Source organism: Lycium ferocissimum, chromosome 9, assembly GCF_029784015.1.
Source record: "Lycium ferocissimum isolate CSIRO_LF1 chromosome 9, AGI_CSIRO_Lferr_CH_V1, whole genome shotgun sequence".
NCBI lineage: Eukaryota > Viridiplantae > Streptophyta > Magnoliopsida > Solanales > Solanaceae > Lycium > Lycium ferocissimum.
In genome coordinates, this window is record NC_081350.1 from 8,909,593 (window position 1) to 8,920,728 (window position 11,136).

The following is an 11,136-nucleotide window of genomic DNA, read 5'->3' on the forward strand; positions in this document are numbered from 1 at the left end:
GCCTCGATATCGTCGTGGGAGGTTGTATGATGTGTGATGAGTATGATTTCCATAGGCGGGCCCGGCTCGGGTTGACGCTCGTCCGTGGGTCCCGCGACCTTCTTTTGCACTTTTCTGGTGACGTTTGAGAGAGTTTGGTATGACGATTTTCCCGATCCCCAAGTATGGTTACTTTACTTACTTTTTGAATCAATGATAACGATTTTATGCATATGGTTACTCACGACTCTGCTCGTGCGGTTTGTTGGTACCTCGTTCGCCGGTTCCCGGGCCGGTTTTGTTGTCGTGCGCACTATGATATATTCCGTGTTATCTTGTGTTACGGTTCCCGAGACCTCGCCATAGGGCCGGGGTTCCGTTTATGGAGTTATCTTTGTGATATGGCTTATGATGGGTTGTGATGATGTGTTGCGTTCGGGGTTGTACGGAGATTTGAAACCTTTCCGGTATTATCTTGTGTTATGGCGCCATCGACGGCGGGCGACCATATTTTGTCGTGCCCTTTTTGCATGCTTTCTATTTGAAAATAAACATTTGGCATTTTGGAAATGTACTTACTTTCTCGTGATACATTTGATGTGTGACTCAGTTATTTACTGTATTTTCCGCTTTGCATACTCAGTACATATTTCGTACTGACCCCCTTTCTTCGGGGGCTGCGTTTCATGCCCGCAGGTACAGACGACCAGTTTGGCGACCCGCCAGTTTAGGATTCCCATCCTGCTGAGTTGGAGTGCTCCTTCTATCCCGGAGCCTATATTTTGGTACATACTCGTTCGTTGCATATATATGCGCGTGTGTGTGTTCGGGGTACGGGCGGGGCCCCCGTCCCGTCATATGATTCTCGTTGGTTTGTTTGGAGGCCGTAGACGTATATGTGGGTTGTGTGCCTACCCCGTGTGTGTGTTTGTATATTATATGTTTTGGGCCGGTGCGCCGTCGGATAGCCTTATCGAGTTTCGATATATGTATATATATATATGTGTCCGAGTTTGAGATGTGTTTGAAGTAGCGTTTGACATTTGTATCGGCATAAGCCAGCTGTGTGTGATTCGGGTTTGACGAATGCGTTTGGGTGCCCAACTCGGGCACTAGTCACGGCCTACGGGGTTGGGTCGTGACAGAATATTGTATACCTCCGAACACATCATACTCCGTATCACATCATATATCATATCACATCATACTTCGAAAACACATCATACTTCGGAATCACATCATACTTCGGAATATAACATAGTGCGCACGATAACATACCGGTCCCAACTCGGCGAAAGAGGTAATAACGAGAACGCACGAGCAGAATCGTAGGGAATCATATGCAATGTCAAACATTCACAAAGACCTAATAGAGTAATCAAAACGGACTGTTATTTATAAGCCAAAACAGTAGTCAAATCAAACTTTCTTCCGAATATCAATCAGGAACATATCAAACCGAACTTCAGAAACCATAGTTACGTATCGGAATCATAAGTATACGAATCATTATTTAGGACTCAACGCACAAATATATAATCATACTCGGGGCCGGAAAAAGGTAGTCATATTGAATTCTTTCAAAAGCCATCGAATTATACGAAGAAGATCGCGGGACCCACGAACGAGCGTCAACCCAATCCGGCCCGCCTACGAAAATCATAGTCATCATATGTTATCGAATCATTATTACAAACTCAAAAGATAAGTAAGGCGATCGTACTTGAAATCGGAATAATAGTCATATCATATCCTTTCAAAAATCGTCAGAAGTACATAAGGAAAGTCGCGGGGCCCACGGAGAGGTGTCGACTCAAGTCGGGCCCGCCCATAAAAATTTAAGTCATCATACGTTAGGGAATCATTTACGAGCATATCAAAGCCATCCGGTTCTGTCTGTGAAAGTTACGGACGTTCGTAGTTACAAAACTCTTTTGAAAACAAAACTTTTTATGCAACTTTTAAAATCCAATCATACGGAAGACATAAGGACCATAATCCGACCGTATCAAAATGTGAACATCAAGAAACGAGTGTGAATCATAAACATGTTCGGAATTTCAGAATAGAGTTACCCCCAAGGCTCATAACATATCATACCTTACTCATATCTAAGACATGCCAAAAGAAGGAAAGGTAAGCTTTACATACCTTGGTTGCTTCCTAAGCTAATCCAAACTCAAGTCTCGGCTTCTCAAAATCTACAACACGTCATTAGACACCAAACATTAGTCATAGGCACCTCGGAATCCCATTTTAAGCTCGCACTTTATTTACGAAAATTTGGGCGAACATTTCCCCCAAATTCAACACCCCGAATTCAACTCGGCCAAATATCCAACAACAATACCAACAACAACATCAACAATATCCATAAGCAATTCCAAACGCATTCTAACATTAATAACTCCTTTCTACATAATTCGACAACATTCATGCATATTCAATTCAACTTCATACATTCAAACTAATATCAACGATCGCATATTCAAATACCAATCCAAAACCATTCAAACACGATTCAAGAACATTTCCAACAATCCGCACGATATTTCAAACAATCCAATTAATGCTCTACTCCACCCGAAACCTCAAATTTTCATAAGAACAACAACAATACATTTTCTTCCTTCCAAATTCATAAACTACACCAACAATCCACATATTCACAACATTAACCTTAACAATACAAGAAACTACACTAAATTCACATTATCTTCAAAACAGTCCATAAACGCTCTCTACTTCAACTTGGACCATTAAATCATCATTTTCACCATTCCATACAACAACAACCAAAACACACTAAATAAAATTAGTTCATCATGTTCTACAAAACAACACATATACACGGCCACATACCAACTTCCATATTTCCATGAATTTCATCCATTTCTACACATTACAACAACACCCAAACATGCTAAATACAATTAATTCACCATTCCTACACACATCATATATGCACGGCTAGACATCAACATGCACGGCTCAACTTCAACATCTATTCTTTCATGAATTTCATTCCTTTTTACACACTACAACATGCACAAATCCTCCATAACATATACAAACAAGATTAAACTTACCCTTTTTCCACTTTGTTCTTCAACTTGACTAGGGTTGAGAATTGCATGAACAAGGGATTTGTTTGCTCCAACAACCACTTCATGTTGTTTAGGACCTTCCAATGAGTAGAGACATAGAAGAAAATAATTTTTGTGAGCAATTTTCCATGGCATAGGTTCGGCCAGCCCTTGGCCGAACACTCTCCCTCTTTTTTCCTTCAAGTTTCTCCAACTTTCTTGAGTTGGAAAAGATGATCAATATGTTGGCTAGTCATCCCTTCTATATATATATAAAGAACCCCAACAAATACAAAGTGCACACATGTGCCACTCATAATTTTAACTAATCAAATTTGGCCAAATTTTTGTGGGAGGGACCCACACCATACTACATATGCCACACGGCCATAGTGGCCATTTTCATGAAATAATTAGTTCCAAAATTTCACTTCTAGCCCTTAATTTTCATGAAATGCCTAACTTTTCATAATTCACTTTTGACCCCAAATTTTTCTTATTCCAATTTTACCCTTAACACTCCATGCCAATGAAAAGATGAATATGCAACTTGTGCATTGAAACAAAAATCAACAAAAATCGAAAATTAAAAGTCTTGTCCGTAACTTGTCGCAACCAACTTAGAATACTCCAACGTACAAAGTACGGGGTATAACATATATATATACACACTATGCTCAAAACACGATTAATATAACATTGTAGTTTGGGGAACCGTATCTAAAACTTTATTATATTAGTATTTGCTACGAATACAAAGTCTGCACTTTTTCTTTTTGGACATTATTTATTTTTTTAATATGGGATTCACTTTTTTTTATATTGCTTGGTGGTGTTTAGTATGGGGCCCACCACTTTTTTAAAGGGGCTACGGACGACGCTGAATGGGGTCCATTTTTTTTTCTCGTGAGTTTAGAGATGGTTGGTTCCACTTTTTTTTCTTCTTTTTATTTTTTTATTTTTTATATTGCTTGGTGTTGTTTAGTATGGGGTGCATTTTTTTTTTGACATTATGAGTTTGCACTATTTTTATGCATATATATATATACACACACGCTATGCTCAAAACACGATTAATATAACATTGTAGTTTGCGCTTCGTATCTAAAACTTTATTATATTAGTATTTGCTACGAATACAAAGTCTGCACTTTTTCTTTTTGGACATTATTTATTTTTTTAATATGGGATTAAATTTTTTTTATATTGCTTGGTGGTGTTTAGTATGGGGCCCACCACTTTTTTTTAAGGGGCTACGGACGACGAATGGGGTCCACTTTTTTTTTTCCGTGAGTTTAGAGATGGTGAGTTCCACTTTTTTTTCTTCTTTTTATTTTTTTATTTTTTATATTGCTTGGTGTTGTTTAGTATGGGGCCCACCCTTTATGGGGTGCACTTTTTTTTTTTGACATTATTAGTTTGCACTATTTTTATGCATATATATATATACACACACACACTATGCTCAAAACACGATTAATATAACATTGTAGTTTGCGCTTCGTATCTAAAACTTTATTATATTAGTATTTGTTACGAATACAAAGTCTGCACTTTTTCTTTTTGGACATTATTTATTTTTTTAATATGAGATTCACTTTTTTTATATTGCTTGGTGGTGTTTAGTATGGGGCCCACCCCCTTTTTTTAAGGGGCTACGGACGACGAATGGGGTCCACTTTTTTTTTTCGGTGAATTTAGCGATGGTGGGTTTCACTTTTTTTTTATTTTTTTATTTTTTATATTGCTTGGTGTTGTTTAGTATGGGGCCCACCCTTTATGGGGTGCACTTTTTTTTTGGACATTATTAGTTTGCACTATTTTTATGCATATATATATATATATATATATATATATATATATATATATATATATATATATATATATATATATACAAAATACGATTAATATAACATTGTAGTTTACGCTTCGTATCTAAAACTTTATTATATTAGTGTTTGCTACGAATACAAAGTACGCACTTTTTTTTTGACATTATTTGTTTTGTTAATATGGGGTTAGCTTTTTATTTTTTTTATATTGCTTGATTTTGTTAATATGAGGTCCATTTTTTTTTTATTGCTTGGTGGTGTTTAGTATGGGGCCCACCCCCTTTATATATTCAAAACACGATTAATATAACATTGTAGTTTGTGCTCCGTATCTAAAACTTTATTATATTAGATTTTGCTACGAATACAAAGTTTACACTTTTTTTTTTTTACATTGTTTGTTTTTTTAATATAGGATTCACTTATATATGTTCAAAACACGATTAATATAACATTGTAGTTTGTGCTCCGTATCTAAAACTTTATTATATTAGTGTTTGCTACGAATACAAAGTTTACACTTTTTTTTTTTTTTACATTGTTTGCTTTTTTAATATGGGATTCACTTTTTTTTTATATTGCTTGATTTTGTTAATACGGGATCCACTTTTTTTTTCCGTGAGTTTGGAGATGGTGGGTTCCACTTTTTTTACTTTTTTTTTTTAATATTGTTTGGTGTTTTTTTTTTTCTAATATTGGTTGGTGTTAATATGGGGACCACACTATTTTTTTTTTAATGCCTAACGGACGACGAAGCATGGGTTTTAACCCATGCTTCTATATAGTGGTAATAATATTGGTTGGTGTTAATATGGGGACCACACTTTTTTTTTAATGCCTAACGGACGATCAAAACACGATTAATATAACATTGTAGTTTGTGCTCTGTATCTAAAACTTTATTATATTAGTGTTTGCTACGAATACAAAGTTTACACTTTTTTTTTTACATTGTTTGTTTTTTTAAGGGAGAAGTATTCAAAACACACTCCAACTTTGGCCAAAATTCTTGCTATAACACACTCCAACTGAGTCCTATGACCCCCCGGACTATTTTTGTGTATTATTGAGGGTATTATTGGGTGACGTGGACAAAAAAGTGAGTCCCTCAATATTGGGTATTATTGAGTCCACGTCACCAATAATACCCTCAATAATACACAAAAAAATAGTCCAGGGGGTCATAGGACTCCCGCAAAGTTGGAGTGTGTTATAGCAATTTCGGCCAAAGTTAGAGTGTGTTTTGAACACTTTTCCCTTTTTTTAATATGGGATTCACTTATATATATTCAAAACACAATTAATATAACATTGTAGTTTGTGCTCCGTATCTAAAACTTTATTATATTAGTGTTTGCTACGAATACAATGTTTATACTTTTTTTTTACATTATTTGTTTTTTTAATATGGGATTCACTTTTTTTTTGTATTGCTTGATTTTGTTAATACGGGATCCACTTTTTTTTTTTCTGTGAGTTTGGAGATGGTGGGTTCCACTTTTTTTACTTTTTTTTTTTACTATTGGTTGGTGCTTTTTTTTTTTTTTTTAATATTGGTTGGTGTTTTTTTTTTTAATATTGGTTGGTGTTAATATGGGGACCACACTTTTTTTTTTTTTTAATGCCTAACGAACGACGAAGCATGGGTTTTAACCCATGCTTCTGTATAGTAGTAATTTGAATCTGGTGAAGGGTAAAAAATTATTATCCATACCTAGGTTTATATAAAGCTGTGTAAATTTAATATAGTTAATTAATGGGGTAATAATTCATATTAATTAACCATGATTAAATACGAAAAGTAAATTAATTCCATATATTCCTTTTACTAATTAATCAATAACTTATAGAAGTAGTAGATTTAATCAAATATTGGATGGTTTGTTTTACATATAAAAGAATAATGAATTATTACACATTAAATCAATAAATAAAATGAGGAGTTTACTAATTTATCCTTAGTTATTAGAAGTTTTTTGAGAATTGAGTAATATTAAAGAGGACTACTTCTTTAATGTTAAGAACATAATTGGAAACACTTGCATTTTTATCTTGAATTCCGTGCCACTTATTTGGGACAAAACTTTGTCTTTTAAATGACACTTATTTTGCGACGCAAGGAGTAATTCTTCAGTTTCTTTTTATTTGATTCATGTTTGACTTGACGCTCCCTTTAAATAAATATTTGTTAGGGATTCTTGTACTAAATTAACTTTATTAATTATGCTTTAAAAATCTAAATTTGATTGGTAGTACTTTATGTCGTTACTTAATTAGTAAAAGGAATATATGGCATTAGTTTACTTTTTGTATTTAATCGTGGTTAATTAATATGAAAATTACCTCATTAATTAAGTGGCCGTTTGGTGCATGGCCAAAATTATCCCCGGATTATAATCCCGAGACTAATTTATTCCATATCTTGGGACTATTTTATACAATCTAGGAGATGGTATAAAATAGTCCCAGGATAAATGGTATAAGAAGGTATATCCCAGCTTATACCATGGGATGCATTTTATATTTTGTTTGGTACAAGGTATAAATTTATCTCAGGATAAATTTATACCTTCTACCAAACATGATACAAAAAATTAGTGCTGAGATATCCAGCTTATACCATGCACCAAACGACCCCTAACTATATTAAATTTGCACAACTTTATATAAACCTAGGTATAGATAGTAATTTTGGGAGAGTTGAATTTTTGGTCCTTTACAAACTTTATTTAGTTTTATGACATTTTTACAAGAGATCTTCATTTTTTACATATATGAGATTTGAAAAAAATATATAAAAAATTTGAAAAGGCTATTTTTTTCTATTCAAATTGTAAGAGGGTAAGAGATCCTATTTTCACATAATTTTTTACCCTTCGCCAGATTCAAATGAAAAATATATGGAGAAAATTATTTACCGTTCACTGGATTAGAATGGGAAGTTTATGGAGGAAAAAGTAGTAGAGTGTCAGGATCTGAAATTATTTACCCTTTACTTTTATACGTGTCAAATTAGAAAGGTTAATGGGCCCCATCATATTCAATGACATTTTAATGTAGGGCAGGATATGTAATTTAACGGGAAAGGGGGGACTTTGTCCCTAGGTATTGATAAGGTCTCAGTACTAAGCAAGCTTATCTAGATCATAATCCATATATAATATAAAGTTAGGCATAGAAGAGGTGATGTGACACCTCTTTATGGATAGTATTGGTATTTATTTTTTTTTGTTAATTTTTTGGCCTTTTACCTTATTTTTCTGATTAAAAATTAAATATATTCATGAAGATAACAACCACAATTCAATGCCAAATAAAAGATTAATAGCAGCAGTTATAATATTTAAATGTCAGAGAATTAAAAGCAAAGAAAAATTGATACTAGCAGCACTTACCATTAACTTTGATAACGTGTCTGGGAGGAGAGCAAGGGTTAAAGGGTTATCTACTCAACAATATTTGAACTCCAATAAAAATTTACAGAACATTCCATCTCTTTTTCTTTGTTTTCCTATTTTGTTCTTTTTAGTTTCAAGAGTGATAAACAAGTACCAGGGAGAAGAAAATTCAACAGCTGTCATGAGCCAAAGAATGAGAAAAAAAGTCTATAGATAGAATAAAATAACATGATAGTGGAAAAAAAAATGAAATTTCGACAATTCAACTCCAAAAGCTGGCATCGTTCATTCTTCTTCGTATGGACTGAATGTAGTATTATGTTCAATCTGCCATTCTGTTGACATGGGTTTGACTAACCTCTCGCCCAATTAAAAAGATGGCACATACAATTATATGTTGCTAATATTGCTTTGGATTAAGATTTGTTCCTGTGGCAAATACTTTTAATCTTTAGTTAGGTAATTTAGCAAATATTAGTTCTTCCTTTTTCTGGTTGAGTTTTCTTTCATTAATTTTTGACATGTAGGAATTTATTTCTGTGGTAATCAGCTTCAGTTTTTAGATTGTGTTCATTAATTCATGAAAGAATTGCAAACGTTGTCTGACATAAATCACATCCTGATAAAGGCAAAACATGACAATCATGCATTTTTTATTTTTTTTTTGTATCTTTGCATCACATCTCTGATCTTGCATTTTATTCCCCTAAACACAATTGTGGCCAATCAATATATATATTAAAGCTGGGAATAAACATGGTGACGTGACATCTCTCAGAAATCAGGATTTGTATTTATATTTTTTGTGATTTTTTGCTTTTTCTCCTAATTTTTTGGTTCAGCTTATTCTTAAAAATGTAAAAGTGGCTTAATCCCTACTACATTAAAAAGAAAACAGCTTTTACTTAAATAAAGGGATAACTACATGACATGACAAACATATAGTGGGTATTAACATTTAGTAGCTATAGTTTAACTTAATTACTTCTCATAGCAAACATTTGTGTATTAATGCGACATTTAGTAACTATATATATATATATATATATATATATATATATATATATATATACACACACACACAAAATAGAATACCCATCACACTATTCACTTCCAACCCAACCCTCCCATCTCTCTCCCCCCTCTTCTCCCCACTGCTCCGCCGCCGGCCACCACCTACCGCCGGAGCTCCGGCGAAATGTCGTGCCCCTTCACCACCGTCACTGCCAGCCCCTTCCCCTTTTCCCTTTCTTCTCCGGCCGTACCCTTTTTTCCTTTCTTCTCTAGCGCCAAAAAGGAAAAAAAATTTAGATCTACGCCGGAAAAGAGTCAATACCGACGAATCTGAGCATTATTGGAAGCAAAAAGGAAAAAAAGCTCAGATCTATGACGGATCTGAGCAGTGCATACAATGTTTTTTGCCGGACCGGGGACGACGTTGGTTCTGGCCAACGAAGCTCCGGTGAACCAAACAAATTTTTTTTATAGCTGGTTCCACTGGTCAGCGAAGCTCCTACGAAGTCCCTCCAATCTCCGCCGTCGCCACCACGAAGAATTCAAAATGCCGACGAGGGCACGCCGAAAAAGAAAAAAAACTCAGATCTATGCCGGAGAACAAGAAAAAAACTCAGATCTACGTCGGAAAAAAAATGTCGTCGTTGTATTCGCCGGAATTTTTTTCCGGTCAGATCTGGAAAAAGTCTAGATTTTCATTGTGTTTGTTGTATATTTACCATGTATACAATGTTTTCGCTTGTATTTGTTGTATACATACCAGAAAATATTGCGTATTTGTTATTTTTTTGGTGTATCTATGTTGTATACAGTATTTTTCGCCTGTATTTGTTGTATACATACCGAAAAATATGGCATATTTGTTAATTTTTTGGTATATGAATGTTTTATCTTTGTATTTTTCGCCCGTATCCGTTGTATACATACCGAAAAATATGATGTATTTGTGTAATTATTGGTGTATATGTATTCGCTTTTACTCGTTGTATTCATGAATACAACAAGCTAATTTATGAATACAAATAGTTATTTCATGAATACAAAAGTAAAAAAATTGTTGTATTCATGAATACAGCTAAAAAAAAAAAATTGAATACACATGTGGGAGCAAATGATTTGCTACAGAACGTAAATATTGAAAACATTAGCTATGCAGTTTGATTAAACCCCAAATGTTTGCTATTTATGTAAAATGCCCAATATTAAATATGAAAGAAAAACTTTAGAACTGTTATTGTAAATGATTTTGCTGGAACGAGAACGTTGCCTTATTGATCTCTTACCTCATTATTAAATTTTTGGTAATGCCATTTAGTACTCTAAAATACTTCCTCTTTGCTGAAACGTTTATTTTTCGTTATTATCCTCCTCTCCGCTCATTTAAGTTCCATGTTTCTTCATCATTACACACACACACACACATATACATTTCCTTCCTTTACTCTTCTTACGTGACTCTCTTTTAACTATTCCTTTTTTCCTGTTTTTTCCTACTCAGGTCTCCACTTCTACTTTCATTTACTCACACTTTTATCATTTATGTAATTGTTTGCACGAACAAGCAAGTTATTTTCCCTGTTAATCTTACCTTCATTCTTCCATTTGTTGTAACAAACTCTAATATTTGTATTATATGATAGAATAATTGTTGTTGCACATATTTCATAAATATGCTAACAAGTACTCGGTTGTTTTTCAGGTTTCAAAGGCATAGATTTACAGCTTGAAATTTTGGACGCTAAGAGAAAGAGGCACCCTTTTTGGGAAAGATAAAAAAAAAAAAGTAAGACACTTAAATTAAGACGACGGGAGTAATAAATATAATTT